We start from the raw sequence: 22,899 nt of genomic DNA on the forward strand, positions 1-22,899 counted from the left end.
GAGGGAGAGCGTTTCCCTTTGTCTGTAAACTTAATTTGAAAAGCTAACGTGGGATAAAGGGCTCTTCACGATCTGTGTTTCATCATTCGAGGTCCACTAGCCTGTTGAAATAAACATCACATTATAAAAGCTGGACAAACTGTACGGGGAATAAATCGGTGTGATTTATACCTAAAATACCTGTGTGAGCAATTGTCTGCGGACCTCTGCTGCTGCCATCTAGTGGCTGAAAGGGGGTATCACACCCTTGACATTTTTCTTCGAGCTTAGAGTTTAATCATTACATTGCTGGCCGGTATTGAAGACGGGAAGCACGTTAATAGTAACAACGACAATAGCCCAGTATATTAATACAAGTGAACACATATTAATTAAGTCAGATAAATAAAAGCAAAGTTAAAAAAGGAACATGTTGGCACCTTCTTACACATTGTGTAGCCGTACCGCCACCTTTCCAGAAACGGCACGGCAGTTAGAACTGATTTTGGAAAACTGGTACAAAACAATAAGGAATTGAACATTTTTTACAACGACAGCACCAGGAGTTGAGTAAACTCAAGAATCTGTAGAGTGTAAATACATTGTGAAAAACACATTTTACACTCGAACTGTTTGCACATCATAGACAAGGAATTTAGACAATATAAATAAATGTTCAGAAACTAGACATAGGCCTACACTTGATTCAAATTTCATTACTGTGATCCGATTGGTGTGCTCTGCAGGTTTACTATTGTTCGAAGTAACAGTGGGATTTAAAATGAGAGAAAATATGGAGATGTTCTTTCATAGTGTGTGGAATATGTGATGCTGGAAACATGTAAGCATTTCAGAGTTGTGTTGGGTAAATATGTAGCAAAGGATGAAACAATTTTTAGAGTGAGTTTTTGTAATATCATTGGTAGACATTAATTATGTTGTTTAGATGGCATTTAACAACTAAGACAGATAGTATGATTAGAAAGAGACAGAGTGGAAAGGGTTGGATTTATTTAACATCAGTGTGCTAGACTTCTTATAGGTAATGTGTACCGAGACCTGGACTCCCCCTCTGAGTTAGAAAGGCTTTGATCCCGACCCTCCAAGCAGACGAAAGACCTAACCCAACAGGAGACTCCTCCTTCTCCGTCGTACAGACAGAGAACCAGAGCTGAACCAACAACGACCTGAGGCATCCAGAACCATCTCCACCTGAGGCATCCAGAACCAAACCAGCATGCTGACAAAGAGGCAAACTCTCATCTGTCCCTCAAACAGGACATGAAGTTCCAAACTGCGCCGCGAGATTTGGCACAATAGTAGAGTGTGGGACATGAGAGCAGAATCCGCCCTCCATAAAAACAGCAGAGAGACTGTAAAGGAGGAGTGTAACAACAGTGGCATGATGGGGCTGCAGATGTAACTGGGCCAATGGCTGCCTAAAAAAGTTACAGCGGATGGATTCAACAGCTGATGGACTGAAGAGAAGACAGAATCAGAGGAGTTGGCATGGTCGATTAGAAGTGAGGAGGCCGGGGTCACGGCTTGAGAAAACCAGGGGAGGAGGAAAGGAGAACGGGAATGAGTGAGTTACACATAAACACACTTATTCACAAAACGCACATTTAAATAACTTGAATTAACTTCATAAATACGTAAAGACAGAAAGATGTATTAATCAATTGGTAAATTAAAAATAGCAGTAAAGAGGAAACTATTAAAGTAAAATGAGAATCATCCTAAAACACACTGACAGAGTAGAACCATATTCTTCAATATTTTCATCATGTTAACAAATCATTCTTTAAGAGATTTGTATTCACGTGTGAATAAAGTAGCGATCTCATTGGTTACAATATTGATCACCATTAAAAGGATAGTTTTAGGAACCACTCTATAGGACAAATCTTTATTTGTATTAATAATGTTAAGGGGAGAGCTGGTGCCAAGCCACATATACAATTCCAATCTAAAGTGTTGATTTCACCATTGTAGCATAGTTATTACCATAGGAGGGCTTTAAGATGGAAATATAAAACGACTTCGGTTTTAAATCCTTGATAAAGGAGGGAGTAATTGTTGCATGTTTGGACACCCAAGGTTCCACACACTGCTAAAGAGTTTAACATTGTTTTTTAAGTAGACCAGAATTAAAGATAAATGAGTATAATGAGCTATGAAATGCAGAGCGACACAGATCCTAGTAATGTTTTGACTCAAGATAATAGTTATGTACACAAGTTTCTGAAATAGATCATTAGACATTTTAATACTAATTAGGTGTAAATGGATTGCAGTAGTAGTAGTACTCGAAGGAAGTGAGTTTTGTACCAAGTTTCAGGAAAGGTGGGAGGCAGAAGTCCCAATGAAAAGTTAGAACCATCTTGAAAATCATAGTTGAAATCGTGAATTAATAAATGATAGCGCTACATATATACATATTTTTGTAGACAAAGGATACTGGCCTATGCTGAAATGTCAAAGTCTCTGCAGAGCACGACACATGGCCAAAAAAGACGGAGACCAACTGACCTTTGACCCTGTCCGACAGTGTAACTTGACAAGGCACTGTGGATGACTGACTCTGGGGTGAACCTGACCAAACTTGACATGACAACCAGACAGTGTGAATGTGAGTGTATGTCTGCATGTGATCAGTGCAACTGCATGATTCTAAAACAATAACTAACCAAGCATGTTTTTGGACTAACATATTATTTTGGAGCTCCAAGGGAAACGAGTGGTTTCCTAAAAATTCCACAGAAAGGGGAAACCGCACATGTGACCCGGTACTCTCACATGAGTTGGCGGTTTGCAAATGTAAAACTAAAATCTGAAGATTCTGTTTCTTTTAGGCCTGAAGGACGGAGAGGAACACTTCTTTTCACTGAAGTGTTTACTGTGGAAATAATGATAATGGATGTCAAATTGTAAATAATGTTCGTTATGTCCCTAACCAATTACCTGACAGTTTTTGTTCCCCTCCCCATTACAGGGTTTTGTTACACATGATTTCATGTGTAAAAAGGGGGGAGTGTGTATAATGTATAAATGTTAACATGGCTGTAATATTCACAATTTAAATTTTTCTTTTAAGGATTGACAGAAACCTTCCGCCCCAACCGAGATGTTCAAACTGAGCATTGAATGTAATTAACCTGCTCCATATCTGGGGATAAGATACTGTTTGATGAATGTTGAGATGTTTCTAAATATTGATTTGAATTATAACAGGTAACACAGAATCAGTGGCCAAGGGGCTACTGTGAGAGATGTAATTCCAGAATAGAATACCGAAGAAGTTGACCTGTGATAATGAAACAATTTTGTAATATTTTAACAGACATTAGAGTAACTGGGGTTTGAAATGTAGAAAGAACATATTACAGTTAAAGCTAAAACATAGTAGTGTATTGAGACATAATTTAATTTAGACAACATCATGTAACTAGCCTGGTAAAGAAGTAAAAGCCATAGACTTTATTATTTAGGTCATTATGGGGATATACATTTCATCTAAATTTAGAATAGAAAGACATTTGATGACTGTATTCATTTTTTCAGCGTGATAATATCTAAGCACTGACAGGTAGAAGCAGTATCACCAGGAAATCATTCACTTTCTTAGTATCGTGATTTTGGTTGTTTTTGAATCCATAACATTAGTGTGTTTCTTTACCAGAAACATTAGCAGTTCATATTATATTTGGATTTTAAATAGGATTTCATTTAAAAATAAACACGGATGCTTGTCAGAAATTCAGAGCTATTGAAATATGTTATTTAGTTTAACTAAAGATGTTGGGGTTCTTATTTAGTTGGCACAATCCAAGTATTAAGATTCTGAAGCTGCACTGGCAGATAGGAGGTCTACAATTAATTTGGAAAACCTGTTCACAGACGGCTGTTGTTTCAAGACACCCCACCAACAGGCTCCAAGTGGGTCAAAACAGCTGAGCGTAGGCTTGAGGGAGTTGTATCAGATTTCTCCACACAGGTTGCTGGCGCGAAAAGGGGGACCCGAGAAGCACGAGGCCGACACAGCAGAGTTCGTCTGGCTGAAAGTCATCAGGACAAAGTGGCTCAACTCCAGGCTCTCCGGCCCCGACCGAGTGACCCAGCGGACCTCTTATGCCGTCTGCCTGGGAGAAAAGGGGGACAGCTCGTACCACGGGAGCCAGTGTGCGGCGGGGAAACCACCTGCTAGGACCAGGGGACGACATCAGGACGGACGTGGCCCTGGCAGACGTGGACTACTCGGAAGCAGCGGACTGGAGGAGCAGGACCCTGGAGACATCCTTACAGCAGACGACCCGGGAGGCATAATCAGCGGGCCGGAGAAGGAGGATCGGGAAGACATCTCTACAGTATCGACCCGGAAGCCGCCATCAGCGGGCCGGAGGAGGAGGAGGAGGAAGACATCTCTCTAGCAGGCAGCCCAGAAGCTGCCGTCAGCGGATCGGGGGGACAAAGACACGGCAAGCCAGGACGGCACAGGGGACTTGTCGAGGCAGCAGAGGAGTCTACTTCTCTCTGATCAGTTCCACCCGTGAAGGGAAAGCCGCTTCTCCCCCTCCCTATTATCTGTCCTTGTGGGCTATTCCTCCGAGGGGGGGGGGGGGGGGGCTGATGATTCTAGCACTCAGCTGCCCCCTCATGGTTCCTTCACTGCCATGGAAAGTGGTGTTCTGTCTCCATGAAGGTTTCAAGTACTCTAAATACCAGCTTCGGATGGATTTATACAATGTTTGGGGGACGGACACAGTAGAAAAGAATGACAGTGGGTATCTTTCAAAATGCCTTGTTTAAGTTTATCTCTGGAGAAAGAGATAAAAAGGGGGATTTGTAGTGAAATATTTGTATGTATTCATGTTAGCAAACTATGGATAAGCTTAAAATGGGAATAATTTGGGTAAAACTGTGAGCTGGATTTGGGGCCTGTTGACATGTGTTTTTGAGGACAAAGGAAGATGGGGGAAGGTGAGAGCATGTCTTGATTTGCATTCAACTTAGATCTAGCTACAGTGATTGGGGAAGCACCAGTCTGAGGTGTTAGTGATATTTGGGGCTGCCAATCAAGGAGGTCCAAATGGGAGGATCTGATAACTCCTCCCATTGTTAAAAAGTATAAACACAGACACACACGCGGTGTTCAGCCTCTTTCCTCTGGCTGGCTCACGTGCAGGTAAATTCGGGATCCCAAAGATTAACTGTATTGAATTTGTACTGTATTGATTGTATTGCATTGTCATATTACCATTAAAGTAGATTAATGGTGGATTCCTTCCTGTATTATAACCAGCTTGATAGGGATGCGCGGAGATTTGAAAAGCGGATCAGTTATCCCTTTAAATCTCTAACAACACACACACACACACACACACACACACACACACACACACACATTACATTACATTACATTACATTACATTACATTACATTGCATTTAGCTGACGCTTTTATCCAAAGCGACTTACAATAAGTACATTCGACCAGGAAGACACAACCTTGAAGAAAACAGAATCATATAAGTACATCAGGTTTCATAGAGCCAAAACATTTCAAGTGCTACTCAACTGGCTTTAGATAAGCCAGTCCTTTATTAGTATAAAAGTGCTTTGTTAATAGTTCTATCGCTCGAAGTGGAGTCGAAAGAGATGAGTTTTCAGTCTGCGCCGGAAGATGTGAAAGCTATCTGCTGTCCTGATGTCAATGGGGAGCTCATTCCACCATCTTGGAGCCAGGATAGCAAACCCACGTGTTTTTGCCGATGGGAACTTGGGTCCCCCTCGCAGCGAGGGCGCAGCGAGTCGTTTGGCTGATGCAGAGCGTAGTGCACGCACTGGGGTGTACGGTTTAACCATGTCCTGGATGTACGAAGGGCCAGATCCATTCGCAGCATGGAAAGCAAGTACCAGTGTCTTGAAGTGGATTCTAGCAGTTACCGGAAGCCAGTGAAGGGAGCGGAGGAGCGGAGTGGTGTGGGAAAATGTAGGTAGGTTGAAGACCAGACGAGCCGCTGCATTCTGGATGAGCTGCAGAGGTCGGATGGCACATGCAGGTAGACCAGCCAGGAGGGAGTTGCAGTAGTCTAGGCGTGAGATGACGAGAGCCTGGACCAGAACCTGCGTCGCTTTCTGTGTCAGCTGGGGACGTATCTTCCTGATGTTGTAAGGCGTGTATCTGCAGCAGCGGGTTGTAGCAGGAATGTTTGCAGTGAAGGACAGTTTGTTATCTAGGATCACACCCAGATTCCTTGCAGTCTGAGTCGGGGAAACAACTGAGGTGCCGATGATGTTGATTGTTAGGTCAAGAGTGGGACAATCTTTTCCCGGAAGGAAGAGCAGCTCAGTCTTGTCAAGGTTGAGCTTGAGGTGATGAGCAGACATCCACTGAGAGATGTCAGCTAGACAAGCAGAGATGCGTGCGACGACCTGGGTCTCTGAGCGGGGAAAGGACAGAATTAATTGGGTGTCGTCAGCGTAGCAGTGGTATGAAAAACCATGCGCGCTAATGACTGATCCGAGCGAGTTTGTGTACAGGGAGAAGAGGAGGGGACCAAGAACAGAGCCCTGAGGGACCCCTGTAGTTAATTGACAAGGGTCGGACTCAGACCCTCTCCAAGTCACCCTGTAGGTACGGTCTTTCAGATATGAGGTGAGGAGGGAAAGTGCAGAGCCTGAAACTCCAAGTTTTTGGAGAGTGCGAAGGAGGATCTGATGATTCACCGTGTCGAATGCAGCAGACAGGTCCAACAGGATGATGACAGAGGAGAGGGATGCAGTTTTGGCAGTGTGCAGTTCCTCCGTGACAGCAATGAGAGCAGTTTCTGTGGAGTGACCTGCCTTGAAACCAGACTGGTGCGGATCCAGAAGGTTGTTCTCATGGAGATAACAGGAGAGTTGTTTAAAGAAAGCGCGTTCAAGTGATTTAGACAGGAACGGGAGGAGAGAGACAGGCCTGTAGTTTATAACATCAGACGGGTTGAGAGTAGGTTTCTTTAGGAGAGGGTTTACTCTTGCCTCCTTGAGACTGTTTGGAAAGTGACCAGAAGTTAGAGAAGTGTTGATGAAATGGGTGAGAAACGGTAGAATATCAGGAGCGATAGTCTGAAGGAGGTTTGAAGGGATAGGGTCCAGAGGACAGGTGGTAGGGCGGGCAGAGGTAATGAGGGTAAGAACCTCACTTGGAGAGAGAGGGGAAAAGGAGGTTAGTGTGTTGGTGGAAGGAGGGTCTGGTGACCCAGCGGTGAGTAAAGGTGAGTCAGAAAAAGAAGAGCGAATATCATCAACCTTTTTTTCAAAATGGGTAACAAAGTCGCTTGACAGAAGGGAGGAGGGGGGAGGGGCTTTTGGAGGGTCCAAGAGGGTGGAGAAGATGGAAAATAGTTTTTTCGGATTGGAATAGGAAGATTGGATCTTATCTTGAAAGAAAGTGCTTTTTGCCTGAGAGATCGAAGCAGAGAAAGAGGAGAGGAGAGCCTGATAGGTTAGGAGGTTGTCACGGTGTTTGGATTTCCACCGTTTCCGCTCTGCTGCCCTAAGGACGGTTCTATTAGCACGCAGTGCATCATTTAGCCAGGGAGCAGGAGGGGACTGACGAGCCTGCCGAGATGTGAGAGGACAGAGAGAGTCCAGAGTGGATGAGAGAGTAGAGAGGAGAGATTCTGCAGCAGAGTTTGAAGGCAGGAGTTGGAACGAGTCAGAGGAAGGGAGGGCTGAGAGCACCGACGAGGCAAAGGTAGAGGGGGAGAGGGAACGAAGGTTACGGCGGACAAGTGCAGGATGAGAAGAGATTAGTTTGTTATGTTTGGAAAGGGGTAGAGAGAATGAAATGAAGAAGTGATCGGATGTGTGGAGCGGGTTTACAGAGAGGTTAGAAGTAGCGCAGTTCCTTGAGAATATGAGATCATTAATAATTAATATATATATATATATATATATATATATGTATATAAAAAGTCCACACACACAGACACACACACACATTTAAAAAAAAAAATGTCATTTAATTTTTCTTTTTTTAAAATGTAAATTTAATATATATATTTTTTTTATAAAAACACTTGCATTTGGATGGAATGATTACCTATAGTGATAATACAATTATTTGTACAGTATGGTATCTGAAAAAGGTCAAATGGCACTGATGGTATCCAAATGTGCCCAAAGGTCAGTCTTTTTTTTGCTAAACCTCTCTAAAAAGGTCAGATTTCACTTGTTTTGCCTCAATCTTGATACAGGGTACTTATTATATGTTATACTTTGGATTCCTAAAGCTTTTAGTCTACCATCCCATCATTCAAGGGTGGTTTTCACTATAAGTAATGGGTTTTATTTAGGCGGAGGTAAGAATTTACCTTTTTTTACTATGTGCCATCTGAATTTACTTTGACACAGAAACATCTATATTGATTCTGACACTTCTACATCCAACTCACAGGTTAATCATTACTTTGAGAAAAAAGATTATTAATTTAACCCTTTTAGAAGGGAAGATATGGTCATTTGTTCTGGAAATGTCATTTTCGAGCCTGAGACCTGAAAAACAGGCTCAGGGCTTAACAGGTTAAGGATCTCTACGACTGCGCTGTTATCGGTATGGATGAGTATGGCTTTCTTAGACCATTCGTGCCCCCAAAGAATGGCAGCTATGATGATGGGATATCGTTTGTGAAGTGCGGATGAAAGAGAAAGCGTCTGTGAATTGAGAGCTGTGAACTCTGGGGGATGAGAACCATCTCCCTGCATAGTAGCCGCCTAAGCCTATGGAGGGGGCTGCGTCAGTGAAGAGTTGGATATCCTCGGGTTTGGTAATGAAGTCATCATAAAAGAAAGAGATGCCGTTCCACGAGGACAAGAAATCCTGCCAAAGGCGCATTTCCATTTTGCATGCATCATCGAGAACTAGTCGATCGTGGATGCAGGAAACTGTTCAGCAGGTTGGACAAGAAGGGTTTTGCTTGAGGTATTATGCGGATGACGTCATTTAGGTGGCCGAGGGGGGCTAACAGCTGCCGTTTCGTGCATCTGTCTGCCTGTAAGTAGTTTGACAAGAGGAGAGTGATGCGCGGTACTTTCTCTGAGGGTAGAGAAGCCTGGAAAGATGATGCCTAGAAACTCAATAGAGGTTTTAGGCCCTGAGGTTTTCTCTTCAGACAGAGGGATGCCAAGGTCTGCAAATGTTTGTATGAGTGTGCTCAGCCTGTGGCAGGGGGGTGAGGATGGTGGAGTGACGATGAGAAAGTCGTCAAGAAGATGGAGCACATAGGGGAGTCTGTGGTTGTTTGTCATGATCCAGCACAGAGCTTCAGAAAGGGAATCAAATATTTTGGGACTGCTTCTGCAGCCGAATGTGAGGCGTACTGAGAAGTAATAGGCTCCCTTCCAGTACACTCCAAAGAAACGCCAGAAATCTGGGTGAATAGGCAAGATCTTGAATGCACTGGTGATGTCTGCCTTAGAGAGCCATGTTCCGCGGCCTGCTGAGTGGATGAGGGTGATGGCGTGGTCGATGTTTGCGTATTGCATCGAAAAGTCTGGACTTGGAATGACGCTGTTAATGCTCGAGATGGCTGAGCCGTGTGGAGAAGACAGGTCTATTATGAGTCTCTTTTTCCCGGAGTTTTTCCGAGTAGCTATGCCTATTGGACTGATGCGGAACACTGGAAAGGGGGGACTATCGAATGGGCCTATCATGAATCCTTCTTTGACTTCTTTGGCCAGTAAGGTGTCGACGGTGTGGGGTTCTGTTAAAGCAGACTGAAGGTTGTGGCAGATGTGAGATGTGTCAGGCAGTATTGCTATGCCTGGGTGGAAACCATGGGAGAAGCCATTGGTGAGAAAGTAAACAAACTGTCTATCTGGATGATTTACTAAGGCGGTAGCTAAGTTGCTTATCTTGACGGGTGTGCTGAGGTGCCGTGCTAGTCAATCTGCTGGTGTAGTTGGGTTGTGAGGGCAGGTGCTCTTGGCATGAGCGCCGCCGCAGAAAGAGCAGATGTGCATGAGGCGGCAGCTATGAGAGCAGCCTAGGTCATTGAAATTGTTACACACCATCCTGCCTCCTTGGCCTTCCACGTCTGTCAACGCCCTTTGAAACGTGGGCGTTGGCTGATGAACGTTTGTTTGCGGGCCTAGGGATGATGGGAGGTGGGGGTGCGGCGGGTGATAGGCGGTTGAAGGTTGAGGCGTTGTCTCTTGATGGAAAGGGCAGTGAGCGGGGTGGCTCGGGTGGTGGGGCGCTGACTGAACATGCTGAGGCCGGGTGGGAGGGGGCTCCGCATAATTGGCAAGAGAGGGATGCGCGTGCTGCAAAGATGCAGCAGTAAAGCTTGGAGTCCAGAGCGCCCCAGTATGTTCCCTGGTTGAACTGCTTGATGCGGCCGGCGGCTTGGCTAGCGAAGTGGACGTGGTAGGTGTAAAAACCTGAGCCTCCGAAGCGTAAGGCCATGTCGAGCTCTATGATGAGGTACTCATCTAACTCGGTTCTGCGTGTGGGATAGACTGAGCAGATGACGTCGTGGTATAGGGAAAAAGCTAGGGTGAACTCTGCCGGGGTTAAGTCCTTAGACTTCAGAGGTGATGGATTTCGCAACTGGACTAAACCGAAGTTGGTCTGCATTTCCCTTGGCTGGCTAGTGTAGATGATTGATGGCTGTAGTAGCTGAGCTAAGTCTACATAGTTACCGAGGAGAATCTGCTGGCGAAAGACGGGGGACACGGGGGAAGGTCGATAGACTGAGGAGGCTGGCTGGATGGGTGGTGTTGCTGTGGCTAGAGTGTAGCTGGTTGCACAGGGAGGAAACACATTTGGGTGTTGGGGAAGGGATGGGGGGAGGGGACGGGGAAAGAATAGACCAGTTGGAAAAGAAGGTACTGGGTAAGAGTCGGCTAATGGGTTAGAATGTTGCATGGCCCCTTGGGTTACTGGGTGAGGCGCTGTTGCTACGGGGTTAGCTGCTAAAGGAGGAAGGTGTGTGGTGGTTGGCTCTGGAGCAGGAAGAGCTGTGTGTCTCGTTGTTCTTGCCGTTGTGCTGCTGTAGGCTTTGTAGAGGTTGAAAGGTTTCGATGAAAGTGGATGCCGTTTTCTTTCAGGAAACGTTGGAGTTGAATGACTGTCCACCTCCTGAGTTCGGGCTCCGTCCGAGAGGCATGTCGAGTGCGCCGCTGCGAGTGGCCGGGGGCTGCGAATGAGGCAGGCTGCCGGTGGTGGGGAGATTGGAGCTGGCTGTGCCTGTTGTGGCCCCGGTTGTTTGCCCTCGCTGGCAGAGTAGACAAAGCCTGGTACCTGTCTGGAGTTGGAGGTATCTCGTTGGGGGAGCTTGAGTGGGAGCGGTGGCGGCTGGTGTGTGGGACACTGATTGCCGAGCGCACGCGGTTCCGTTCGGATGCTTGACGGCAGTAATGGTGTTAAAACCATATATAAGATATTCTAAAAAATAATATTTGAAAACATTAAAAAAAAAAATGGGTGGGCTTTATTTTCGCGGACTTTATGACAAGTTCCGCCCGCTGTGAGGTTTATACATGTGTATAAAGTGGTGCAGTGCCGAGCGCCTGCTAGGTTATCAGATAGTCATCCTTGTTTTGTTGTTAGCTCTACAGTATTTCGAGGTTTATGTTGGATCCAACCTTTGGCCAATTGTTGTGTTTACATGTTCCGATCCCTTCGTATACTGGTTTAGCGTGTACAAGCACAATCAGCGTCTCATGCGATGGGCTCTGATCGTGCGGGACTACAACATTAGACATCCGTCTTAAAAAGGGCTCAGAGAATGCGTTGGCCGATGCTTTGTCCAGGTTTGTTTAGTAATGTTAGAGTGTGTGTTATTAGGATGTTCGTCAGTGTGCTTAATTTCACAAAACCTGTGGGTTTCTGTCTTAAGGGAGGGGTGTTACGGCTGCCGCCTCCCCGGTTCTGCTAACTCTGTTGTTGTGTTATATGTAAATGAGCTGTGCGGTTGCCCTGACGTCATTGGCTGCCATCTCCAGGTCCGTCCCCGAAGATTGTGATTGGAGCACGCCGGGCCGACGAGCCCCAATCCCAGCGCACATCCGGCGCACACCTTCCAGAGACGACTACAAAGCCTGGGGACAACGATCAGTCGGGAGGCTTTGTTGTGTGAACAGACGCCTCTCGCTATTTTTCTTCTTGACTGTAAACGAAACCGTTAATCGTGGTTAACTCTTGTGATCTGTGATTAGTATTGTGGTTATGATTGAAGGTGTCTAGATTAGTTTAGCATCACCTTGACTGTTGTTCTGTAGTATCGCTGTGTTTGCTTACAGCTCCTTTGTTAGTTGTACCACTTTGATAGTGAGGGTTGATATTTTTGTTGATTAGTGTATATTTCTTTGTATTTACGTAGGCTCCCTTATTAGAGACCTCCCTTCGTTGATTGCCCATTTAAACCTGCGCCCTTTTGGCCACTTTGTGAGGCACATATTTTAACTAGAAAATGCATTTCCTGCAGAAAATGTGTGCGAATGCTGAAAACTGTGAACATTTGTGGCTGAATTTAGCTGAAAAAGCTGAATATGTTATTAGCTGAATGGTAGCTTATTTTAGCTACAAAAACCAAGTAAGTGTGTTGCTGAACTTAGTGGAGAAATGCAGAAAAGTGAAATGATTTGAATCAAATTGTTACAGCTCAAATGCATTGCAATGACTTTGTTGAAAACTTGAAACTGAAATGTTAAACTGGAAAAATAGTGAAGAAGCTTAATACTTAAAATAAAAGGTTTAAAAAAGGTATAAACAACAACATGTATAGCCTCAATGTCCTGAAATAGCTGAATAAGTTAATAGTTGAATGGTTTATAGCTTAAAGTAGGCTGAAGGAGTTCGATATTGTGTGTGTAAGCCCAGAGATCAAAGGTTACCATGGTGATGAAATTATTGAACAAATAATAATACAAACCTCCAGTCTGCGTGTCTGCTCTGATTAGATGATGTCACTCAGGTGTGTGGCTCCAATCTGCCCAGCAACACCATGGCAACCAACTGCAGAATTGAGCCCCATTAAGAATGCATTGAGGATTATATCTGACAATTTTGCCACCTGTTCAAAAACTATGGCTCCTATAAAAAAATTAACAGACCGTGAGCATCAGGGAACCCCAATGAACTGATATATGTTTTTTTGGGGGGTTTTGTGTGTTAAATGTGAAGATGAGAGCAGTTTGTTTAAAGTTTACTTCTCTCTGTTCTGAAGAAAGAACCAGAATAATTTAACATGGGAGTCTATTGAGAGCTAAGTGGACCTTTTGACAAGTGTTTGTCTCTTCATGCCCTCAAGAGGCATTTTGTTTAATATTTGTTCTTGTTTTTTTTGTTTTTATCAACGTAAGAGAGGTTTCCCTACAATTCAAGCATACAATGATGTCCCAGGAAATGTAAGGCGAAATTCAAGCACTCCTCCACTCTGTTTTGAGATCAAATCTACCAAGCTCCAAACTAAGTTAAATATCTCAAAAAGTGTTAAAGATATAAAAAATCTGAAGAACAAGTTTTATAGTTGAAGGTCTTGTGATCATTTTAAAGTTGGAATGAAGTCTCTAGCTGAAAGTATGTGGAAGGAGAACAACCTGATCTCACCAGAATAATAATAATAATAACTTTATTTATATAGCACCTTTCATACAGTGGATTGCAGTTCAAAGTGCTTTACATCAGTGAAAAATAAGACATAAAATCAGTGTAAAACAAGCAGCAAGAGCAAAGCATAAAATGGGATAAAATAATTTTAAAAAACAATTTAAAAAAACATGGGAAATAAAACCTAGAGAAATAGTGCAATGTCAATCACAGAGAATAGTGCAGTATAATAGTGTAAAATCAGTCAAATGCTTTGGTAAAAAGATAGGTTTTAAGCTGCCTTTTAAAAATGCCTAATGTATTGGCTTCCCTAATATTGTTGGGTAACGTGTTCCACAGTTTTGGGGCGTAGTTTACAAAGGCTGCATCACCGATCTTCTTAGGACTCTTTCTGGTGACCTCTAATAGACCTGCATCTGATGATCGCAGTGTTCTGGCAGGTGTGTAGTTCATTAGAGAGTCAGCAATGTAGCTGGGTCCTTGTCCATTTAGAGCTTTGTATGTAAGGAGAAGCACCTTAAAATCAATTCTGAAAGTTACAGGAAGCCAGTGTAGAGTAGCTAAGACAGGACTAATGTGTTCCCTCCTTTTGGTATTCGTCAGTAGTCTAGCTGCAGAGTTTTGAATGAGCTGGAGTCTTCCAATAGCTTTCTTGGGGAGACCAGTGAATAGTGCATTGCAGTAGTCTAGTCGGCTAGATATAAAGCATGAATAGCTTCTCTGCATCATTTTGATTTATGAATGGTCCTTACCTTCGCTATGTTTCTGAGATGAAAGAAAGCTATTTTGGTCACTTTGTTTAAATGGCCGTTGAAGTTCAAATCTGAGTCCAGGATGACACCGAGACTTGTCACCTCCGGTTTAATCCAAGTGGTTTAAACTTCCTAGATTATTTGTTAGCATCTCTCTTTTTGATTTGGGGCCAACAAGTAGGACTTCAGTTTTGTCCTCATTCAATTTAAGAAAATTATCGTTCATCCATTTGTTTATTGCTGTCAGGCAGTTGGTAATGGAGTTTATGGCTGTCACATCATTTGGTTCAGCGGATATGTACAATTGTGTATCATCCTGATGATGTCGCCGAGCGGTAACATATAGAGAGAAAAGTGTAATGGACCTAAACAGCTCCCTTGTGCAACCCCGTAGCGGCTTTCATGTTTCTCTGATGTATGGCCTCCTAGACTAATATAGAACATCCTTCCTCTGATATATGTTTTGATCCAGTGCAGCACGCAACCAGTGAAACCAATAAACTTTTCAAGTCGATTTATTAGGATGTTGTGATCAATAGTATCAAAAGCTGCACTGAGATCTAATAGGATAAGGATGGAGATTTTATTTGCATCAAAGTTGAGTCTGAGGTCACTAATTACCTTTGTGAGTGCAGTTTCCGTACTGTGGTATTTTCTGAAACCTGACTGAAATACTTCTAAGATGTTGTTTTCTTTAAGATAGGAATTGATTTGGACTGAGACAATTCTTTCCAATATTTTACTGATAAATGGTAGATTTGATATTGGTCTGTGGTTTGCTACTGTGTTGTTATCCAATTTAGGTTTCTTTAATAGAGGCTTTACAACAGCTGTTTTAAAGGCATCAGGGAAGACGCCAGTTTTAAGGGATGTGTTTATAATGTCCAGGACTGGACTGGAGATGCTATCAAACACTCGCTTAAAGAATGTTGTGGGGATTAGGATCAATGTCTGAGGTTGTGGAGTTTGCTTCTGAGACAGTTTTACACAGTTCGCTTAGTGCGATGCATGTGAAGTTACTCATGGTTACATTACATACTCTACTGAGATCGGGTTCATCTCCACCTCCACTAGTATTGATACTAGCTCTGATTGAAGTTATTTTGTTCTCAAAAAACAGAGCAAATTCCTCACATTTAGCTGTTGAGGAGGGTGGGGGGGCAGAGACAGTGTTTAGCAGCTGATCGATAGTGGAGAAAAGGACTCTGGAATTTCCGGCATTTTCTGTGATAATATTGGAAAAATAATCTTTCCTTGCTCGTCTGATGGTTAGGCAGTTAAAGCATATTTGTAGATATCACAGCAGATAGTGGTTTTTGTTTTCCTCCATTTTCTCTCTGCTGCATGACATTTCCTTTTTTCTTCCTTGACACCATTATAGTTCAACCAGGGGGAGGCTCTGGTTGTCGATTTCTTTTTAGTTTTTAGTGGGGCAACATAATTTAATACAGATGATAGTGCATCATTGAGATGTTCTACCATTTCATTCAGAGAGCTGTCATGACTGTGTGGTTCATAGAGTCTGATGAGATCGGTGAACTTTGATTCAGCTTTGTCGTTAAGGAGCCTTTTTTGAACTATGACTTCTTTTTTTGTTTTAGTAAGGGTTATTTCAGCATCAAAGAATATACAGTGATGGTCGGAGAGAGGTAGCTCAGTTATTGAGATATTATTGATGTTTAGTCCAGTTGTTATCACTAAGTCTAATGTATTACCATGTCGGTGAGTTGCATTTATTATATGCTGTGTTAGATCAAAGCTATCTAGTAGATTTGCAAGCTCTATAGCTTTGGAGTCCGCTTTTTTATTTATATGAATATTCAGGTCTCCGTTTAGGATCACCTTATCGTAACTGGTAACACATAGTGAGATCAATTCAGAGAACTCTTGTATAAATAATGGTGAGTGTCTAGGTGGACGGTATATTGTGACAATTATGGTTGATTCAGTTTTTAGTTCAATGGCTAGATATTCCATCGACATGAACTCACCTAGTTCTGTTATTCTGAACAAAAATGTTGAGGAAAAAATGGCTGCAACCCCTCCTCCTCTTCGGTTCTTTCTGGGCAGTTGATAAAAGCTATAGTTTGGTGGACAGGTCTCTATCATTATTGATGTAGCTGTGTCGTTATTAAGCCATGTCTCCACTAAGCAGATGCAATCTAAGTTATTTTTCTTTAATCAGGTCATTAACTAAAAAGGTTTTATTATTCAGAGATCTGACATTTAGGAGGGCTAATTTTATTTGTTGGACTTCTATGTCATGAGAGGAGATCTGCTTTGGCTGGACTTTGATAACTTTGAGGTTAACTGCACGTGCAGGCCTATTAGATGGTGCATAGTTTTTACCACGCCATTGACTGGTTAAGACTACTGGTATGTTGGAGATGGCATGGTATCTGTACTATCGTTGTTTTTCTTCGGGCAGTGAGTCCACTGAGATTGCACTGAGTTCAAGATGTTGTTTCGTGGAAGTCAGTGGGTTGCTTGTGTCCATGCAAGAGGTTGTGTCATTCGATTTAGATGGAGCAGAGATTGGGGCTTGATTCTGTCCACTTAAGGAGGTCAAGAGCGCGTGACTGATGTTTGCTGTTAGTAGACGAGAACCTCTATAATTTGGGTGAAGTCCATCAGATGCTAAGCGGTCCCCACAATTCCAGAAAATATTGAAATTGTCAATGAATCTCAGTTTGTGTGAGTGACAGACAGATGCCAGCCAGGTGTTGAAAGACAGGAGTCGACTGAATGCCTCTTTTCCTCTACGATAGCAAGCAATTGGTCCACTGATGGATACATCCTGATGTTCGGTTAGTGTATTCAGTAGCTTGATGAAATATTTTTTATGTGTCTCAGTGCCAGTTGTTTTGTGCAGGATATCAAACGATCCAGTGTGGATGACAATCTTGGTGCGGTTTGGTTTATCTTTGAGGATTTCTGGTATCACTGATGACAGGTCCTCGACAGATGTGTTGCTCAGACAGATATTATCTGCTTGTGCAAGTTTCACATGCTTTGTCATGGCATCTCCAATCAAGATAATAGCCGTCTGTGGTGTTGTCCTTGCATTCCCCACGTCACTTTTTAGGCCGCCTCCTCCTTTATCAGTGTTGTTTGGGTTAGCAATTAGCCTTGAGCCCTCAGTGCTGGTAGCTCTGTCTGCAATGTCCAGGGTAGCCTCTGAGCTAACGCTAGCAACGTTAGCTTCTCTATGTGTTAATAAGCTATGACTAGCTGGAGAGGTCTGGGTGGGTTTTGGGGTGAAATGGACCTCTCCCTGGCGTAGTTGAACAGGCCGTGTTGGTGTTGATGCGCCGTCCTGGCGCATCGGGGGTACGGGCCCCTCATGCTCAGTGTCAATACTCCAGTGTCTTTTTGCCTTGGGAGTTCCAAGTGATTCAAAGCTGTTTCTGAGCACGAGAGGGGGAGAGCGTATGCTGGAAGAGTATCTGTTTCGCTTACTCCGCCTATTCTCCTGGACCCTAATCCACGGTTCAGTGCGCTGAGCCACGGCTCTGGTGGAGATAGAGGCTTATCGGTAATGGTGCTGTTTACCACAGCTGCCTCGAGTATCGTGTCCAGAAATGTCTCATCCTCACGGATCTGGTACAGATTAGTAACCCGAGTTTCTAACTCCATGATTTTGTCTTTGAAGTTGAGACAACTAATACAGTCCGGAGATACTGTGTATGTCGTCATCTTACGCTGTCTCTGGATGCCCTCGTTCTCTCCTTACTCGTCCAGCCAAACCCACGCCCCTGGAACTTTGTATATTCTCAGCCATCCTGTAGTTCTCCAGAATGCGTGACTCCACCACGACTCCTTAACACCGCATTGCGTGGTGGAGTCACGAACTTTGCCACATTTACGTGTCTGCACCACGCAAACAACCCCAATGTAAAGTGAATGAGGCTCCTTTGTCGTGGTGCACACACGCATTTCTACAACGTCCAGCAGTGAGCTTTTATTCTATAAAACGTTTTTAAAATCTACTTTATAGCTTGTAGTAACTCACGGGAGGCTTCTTTTATTTTATTTGTATTCATAATCATTTGTATTTTTCGTCAGAATGTATTATGGCAACCCTGTCTCCTAAAAATTACGTTCCCACAGAACTAAACTGCATTCTCAATTACGTTTAGCTAGAAACGTCTTTTCTCCTATGTTACGTTCGTTATGAACGTATCTCAAATACGTTTATTTTCTAGATATCTTCTTGAAACATATTTTCTCCCACGTTACGTTTCTTATGAACGTATCTTAAATACGTTTATTTTCTACATATCTTTGCCATTTATTGTCTTGATTATAATAATGACAATAGTCATTTATAAATATCATTTTAGAGCACACATTTGAAATCAGTAGGCGAGGCTGTAATTTCGCCAGCTGTTACTCTCATGAGCGAGGCAGAAGATAATAGTTTTAACATGCCAAAAAGCTGCTGTGTCGTTTATTGCACCTCAAACATTAAAACAAATCCAAGGCAAGGCAAGGCAAGGCAAGGCAAGGCAAGGCAAGGCAAGGCAAGGCAAGGCAAGGCAAGGCAAGGCAAGGCAAGGCAAGGCAAGGCAAGGCAAGGCAAGGCAAGGCAAGGCAAGGCAAGGCAAGGCAAGGCAAGTTTATTTATATAGCACTTTTCAACACAAGGCAATTCAAAGTGCTTTACAAAAAATGAAAGAGATTAAGAAAATGGCATTTAAAATCAGTCATTAAAAAGAAAAGCTAATAAAATAAACATTAAAAGAAAAAAGTACATGGATAAAAGTTACAGTGCAGTTTAAGATGTGAATAGTTCAATTAAAAGCAGCGACAAAAAGAAAAGTCTTCAGCCTGGATTTAAAAGTAGTCAGAGTTGCAGCGGACCTGCAGGTTTCTGGGAGTTTGTTCCAGATATTTGGAGCATAATAACTGAACGCTGCTTTACCATGTCCAGAGTTACGTGTTTCTGTACTTCCTCTAAGAAGAAAGGATAGTAACAGAAGATCTCTGTGGCTTCAGGCTTGATCGGCGTTCAAATGACAGCGTTGGTTTCCCCAAAAGTGGGCGGGTCTGTAAAGTGACGTAGATGTTACTCTAATCTATTATTCAAAACCATTCTATTTATTCTAACGTAAATTACATGCCAGTGTTTTATCTTTTTATTTATTTGTTTTTATTTTAAATCGTATAATGTCTGACTTTTTTTCCTGTCTGTGAGGAAAATAAATGGGGTTTAGAGCCTCAAAATACTGAAATCTGTATTTTTGAAAATCTTTTTTTCCTTCTAATTTGTTATTCTTTTCTAAATAACACACTGTTATTTACTCAACAATAACACACAATTATCCTTGTTTTTATTTATTCGTTTATTTCTATAATCTTGGGCTTTTTAGCATGCTTTTTAGCCATAAATAAAGTCACCGGAAACAGACGGGACATTTTGAGCGATACACACCACAAACTCACTGAACTGATTACCCAAGATCCTCAGCTTTAAGCTCGTTTATTGTATGTTTTAGCCGCAATGCATTTTGGGATATGATGTTAATGCGATATGATATCCGAAAACATTTTTTTTTTTTAAATAATACTTTATTCCGAGTGTTCTTGCTTTTCTCTTTGGAAGTCATCACATAACGGCATTGTAATACACGGTTCGGCTGCATTAAATATTACATATCTGCCGTAGATATTTATTTATAGAGCCCTGATGAGAAGACTTCTGGACAAACTTGAAGAACTGCCGCCAAAACTGAATATGTGAGGTGGATCATCAATATATCAACAATTAAACAACATCTTGCATTTATTTTCACAAAATACGTCTCCTTGCAGTATCAATAGTAATTCGGCTGACTTTTATATTTGATCCAATTGGTAGATAACGGTGCACAGCTGATAGAAAAGGACTTGTAGTTATTACTGATTTTCTTTGAATATAAGAATGTAAATACTGAGTTGAGTGAATAGTCAGGGGATTTGGGTGATAGGAGACACATCTATGGAATCACAATTTCAATAGCTTACCATTAAATGACGGATATGTCTCTCTGTCTGTGATGTTTTACAAATCAGATATTAATGTGTAGAAGTAAAACATGAGAAATAGTACAGCAATATCCTGTAAAATTATGAATAAAACTACACATCTTCAGATGTTATACATACATAAGTGTCCTACACTAATAATTAGTGCTGTCAAAATTATCGCGTTAACGGCGGGATAATATATTTTTTGAATTAATTGCGTTAAAATATGTAACGCATTTAACGCATGTGCAGAATGGCCCGCCCCATACGTGCCACCAGTGGCAGCGCCAGGGTATGGCTGGGGTAGGCTACACCAGAAATGGCTTAGCCCCACCATGAAAAATGATGTTAAAGTAAGCAAAATAAAGTCTGCCAACTCGCGCGGAGTAAATTGCACAGACAGCAGTTAGTAAGATTGATTTCAGGAGCCACGGTTTTGAAAACTTTTGTCACGTAGTGATCGTCTTCTCAATAGAACATCTTTGATAACGGCGTGGTGTTGTTGCAGGAAGTCCCGACGGAGAATACTTTTGCTGTAGTACAGGGGTGCACATAACTGGTACGCAGGTTATGTGCGTAATCTCTCTGAAATGCGTACCGTCACTTGTGTCACAAAGCGCATTTGCGTACTGAGGTACTTGTGAAGCTTTTCCAGAAGGCGGTTAGATCACCGGACGACAGAGTCGGTCTCCGTGTGCACAGACAGGGCTGCTGTTAACGTCGGTCTGTACAACGGAATTGTGCCAAAACTACGCCAACCGGCTGCGGAGGGAGACTCCCCCCCTTCACTGGAGAACTGCGCTAAAACAGCTGATCACAACGTTCACACTCTGTGGTCACAAAGTACTCCACTATCCGCCGCCCCCCCCCCCTCTGTCGACTTTCCTGAAGTACTTCCCCGTTGATAGAAATCAACACTGTAATGAATTAAGACCCCACGGTTTGATGATTGATAGGTGTGTGGGTTGTCTTTCATTTTGACACGCAGAAAAATGTTATAATAAACATAGATACTGTATGTTAAATGGATATATCCGCCTTCTTTCATTTATCTTTCCATTCCCACAACAATATACATAAATAAATGGCATATTTTGGACATAGTTCGAATGGTGATTAATCATGTTTAATTAATTTTTAAGCTGTGATTAATCTGATTAAAATGTTTAATCATTTGACAGCCCTACTAATAATACAAAGTTATTATTAGTATGCTGTGTATCTTGTGTGCACCGCCTAGTGGTTAAAGCACGTTATTGAATTATTGTTGTTGAATAATGTAATTTTTGTTGAATAATGTTATTTGATGAAACAAATATAAGAGTACATACTTTCATAGGGGGAATGTAGAAGGTCAATGATAGAAATATAGAATATAAAAAATCAAGAAGATACTGTAAGTGATCTCTACAATAATACAGTTTAGTGCTGGATGTACAAAGATATTAATAGGAGGATGTGCAAAACAGACAAACTAATTAACCTTTATTAACACATTAAAGAATACTTTAGATTAAGGTCTTCTTTCAAATAAGAAAAAAGCTTTGGGGGTATCTATCTACAGATAAATATTAAGCCTGACAAAGTACTTAACGTCTAATATATTGCTTCCCTGCAATGTTAATTATGTTGAAGCACTTATTTTAACTGATATTATACACATGAATTATACTCTTATGTATGTAGATAGAATAAGAAATGTGCAGAATTTGACAGTTTAATGGTGGAGGTATACACACATATTGATAGATGTCTTGTGATGCACTGTTGAGGAACCTGTGATCCAAGTGTTTCATTCATTGCATAACTACACCGTAGTTGTGTATATGATATGTCAATAAACCTTAGAAAATCTTGAAATCTTGAAAGGGATGTGCAAAATAGCAATTATATACAGTTTTTAATTAACTATTAGTAGAGAATAACGAGTAATTAATATACTTTATAGAGATCTGCAGATAAATGTTTAGTCTTCTCACACACCAACTATCAAATATCTCTCCTGATTGTTGGCACTTGAAAATCACCTTCCCTGAATTTGACTCAGGTGTAACTAAAGTCTGCTTTAAGGGTTGTTTATATTTCACATCATTAATCAGAATCTGCAAAGTAACTCAAATAAATGTAGTGGAGTAAAAATACCAGGTTAACCTTTGAATTGTAGTGGAGTAGAATTACAAAGTAACAATGAGCTGTCATGTGGGTATATATTAATGCTGCGCATTATGGACACAAGCGATTTTCACCCATTTAGTACTTACATGTTTTACATTTATACACACCAATTTGTTTCCTATCGCCTAAACCTCCAGGCCTGTAGTTTGATACTGTCAACTTCTAATTTTGGGAAAAACAAAAACGTCTTTTAAAACTACAATTCCCAGTAGAGACGTGCCATAGAGAACATGTTGCGAAACACAATAGCCAGCATGTGTAGTTCTGGGGGGGCGTGCGATTCCAGTTTCGAATAGTCTGCCGTGGTTTCGTTCCATTTCAAAGAGCTTGACGCTCGGCGTAACCTTGGCGCACTGCCACTCCAACATCCAATCCCAGAGCTTGA

The 22,899-nt window shown here is 42.1% G+C and overlaps 1 pseudogene; it reads right to left on the reverse strand.

Annotated features, from left to right (window-relative positions):
* Nucleotides 1-82: 82 nt before the first annotated feature.
* Nucleotides 83-17,349, reverse strand: LOC117555599 (annotated as a pseudogene).
* Nucleotides 17,350-22,899: the final 5,550 nt, after the last annotated feature.

The sequence above is a fragment of the Gymnodraco acuticeps genome, unplaced genomic scaffold, assembly GCF_902827175.1.
Source record: "Gymnodraco acuticeps unplaced genomic scaffold, fGymAcu1.1, whole genome shotgun sequence".
Classification (NCBI taxonomy): Eukaryota; Metazoa; Chordata; class Actinopteri; order Perciformes; family Bathydraconidae; genus Gymnodraco; species Gymnodraco acuticeps.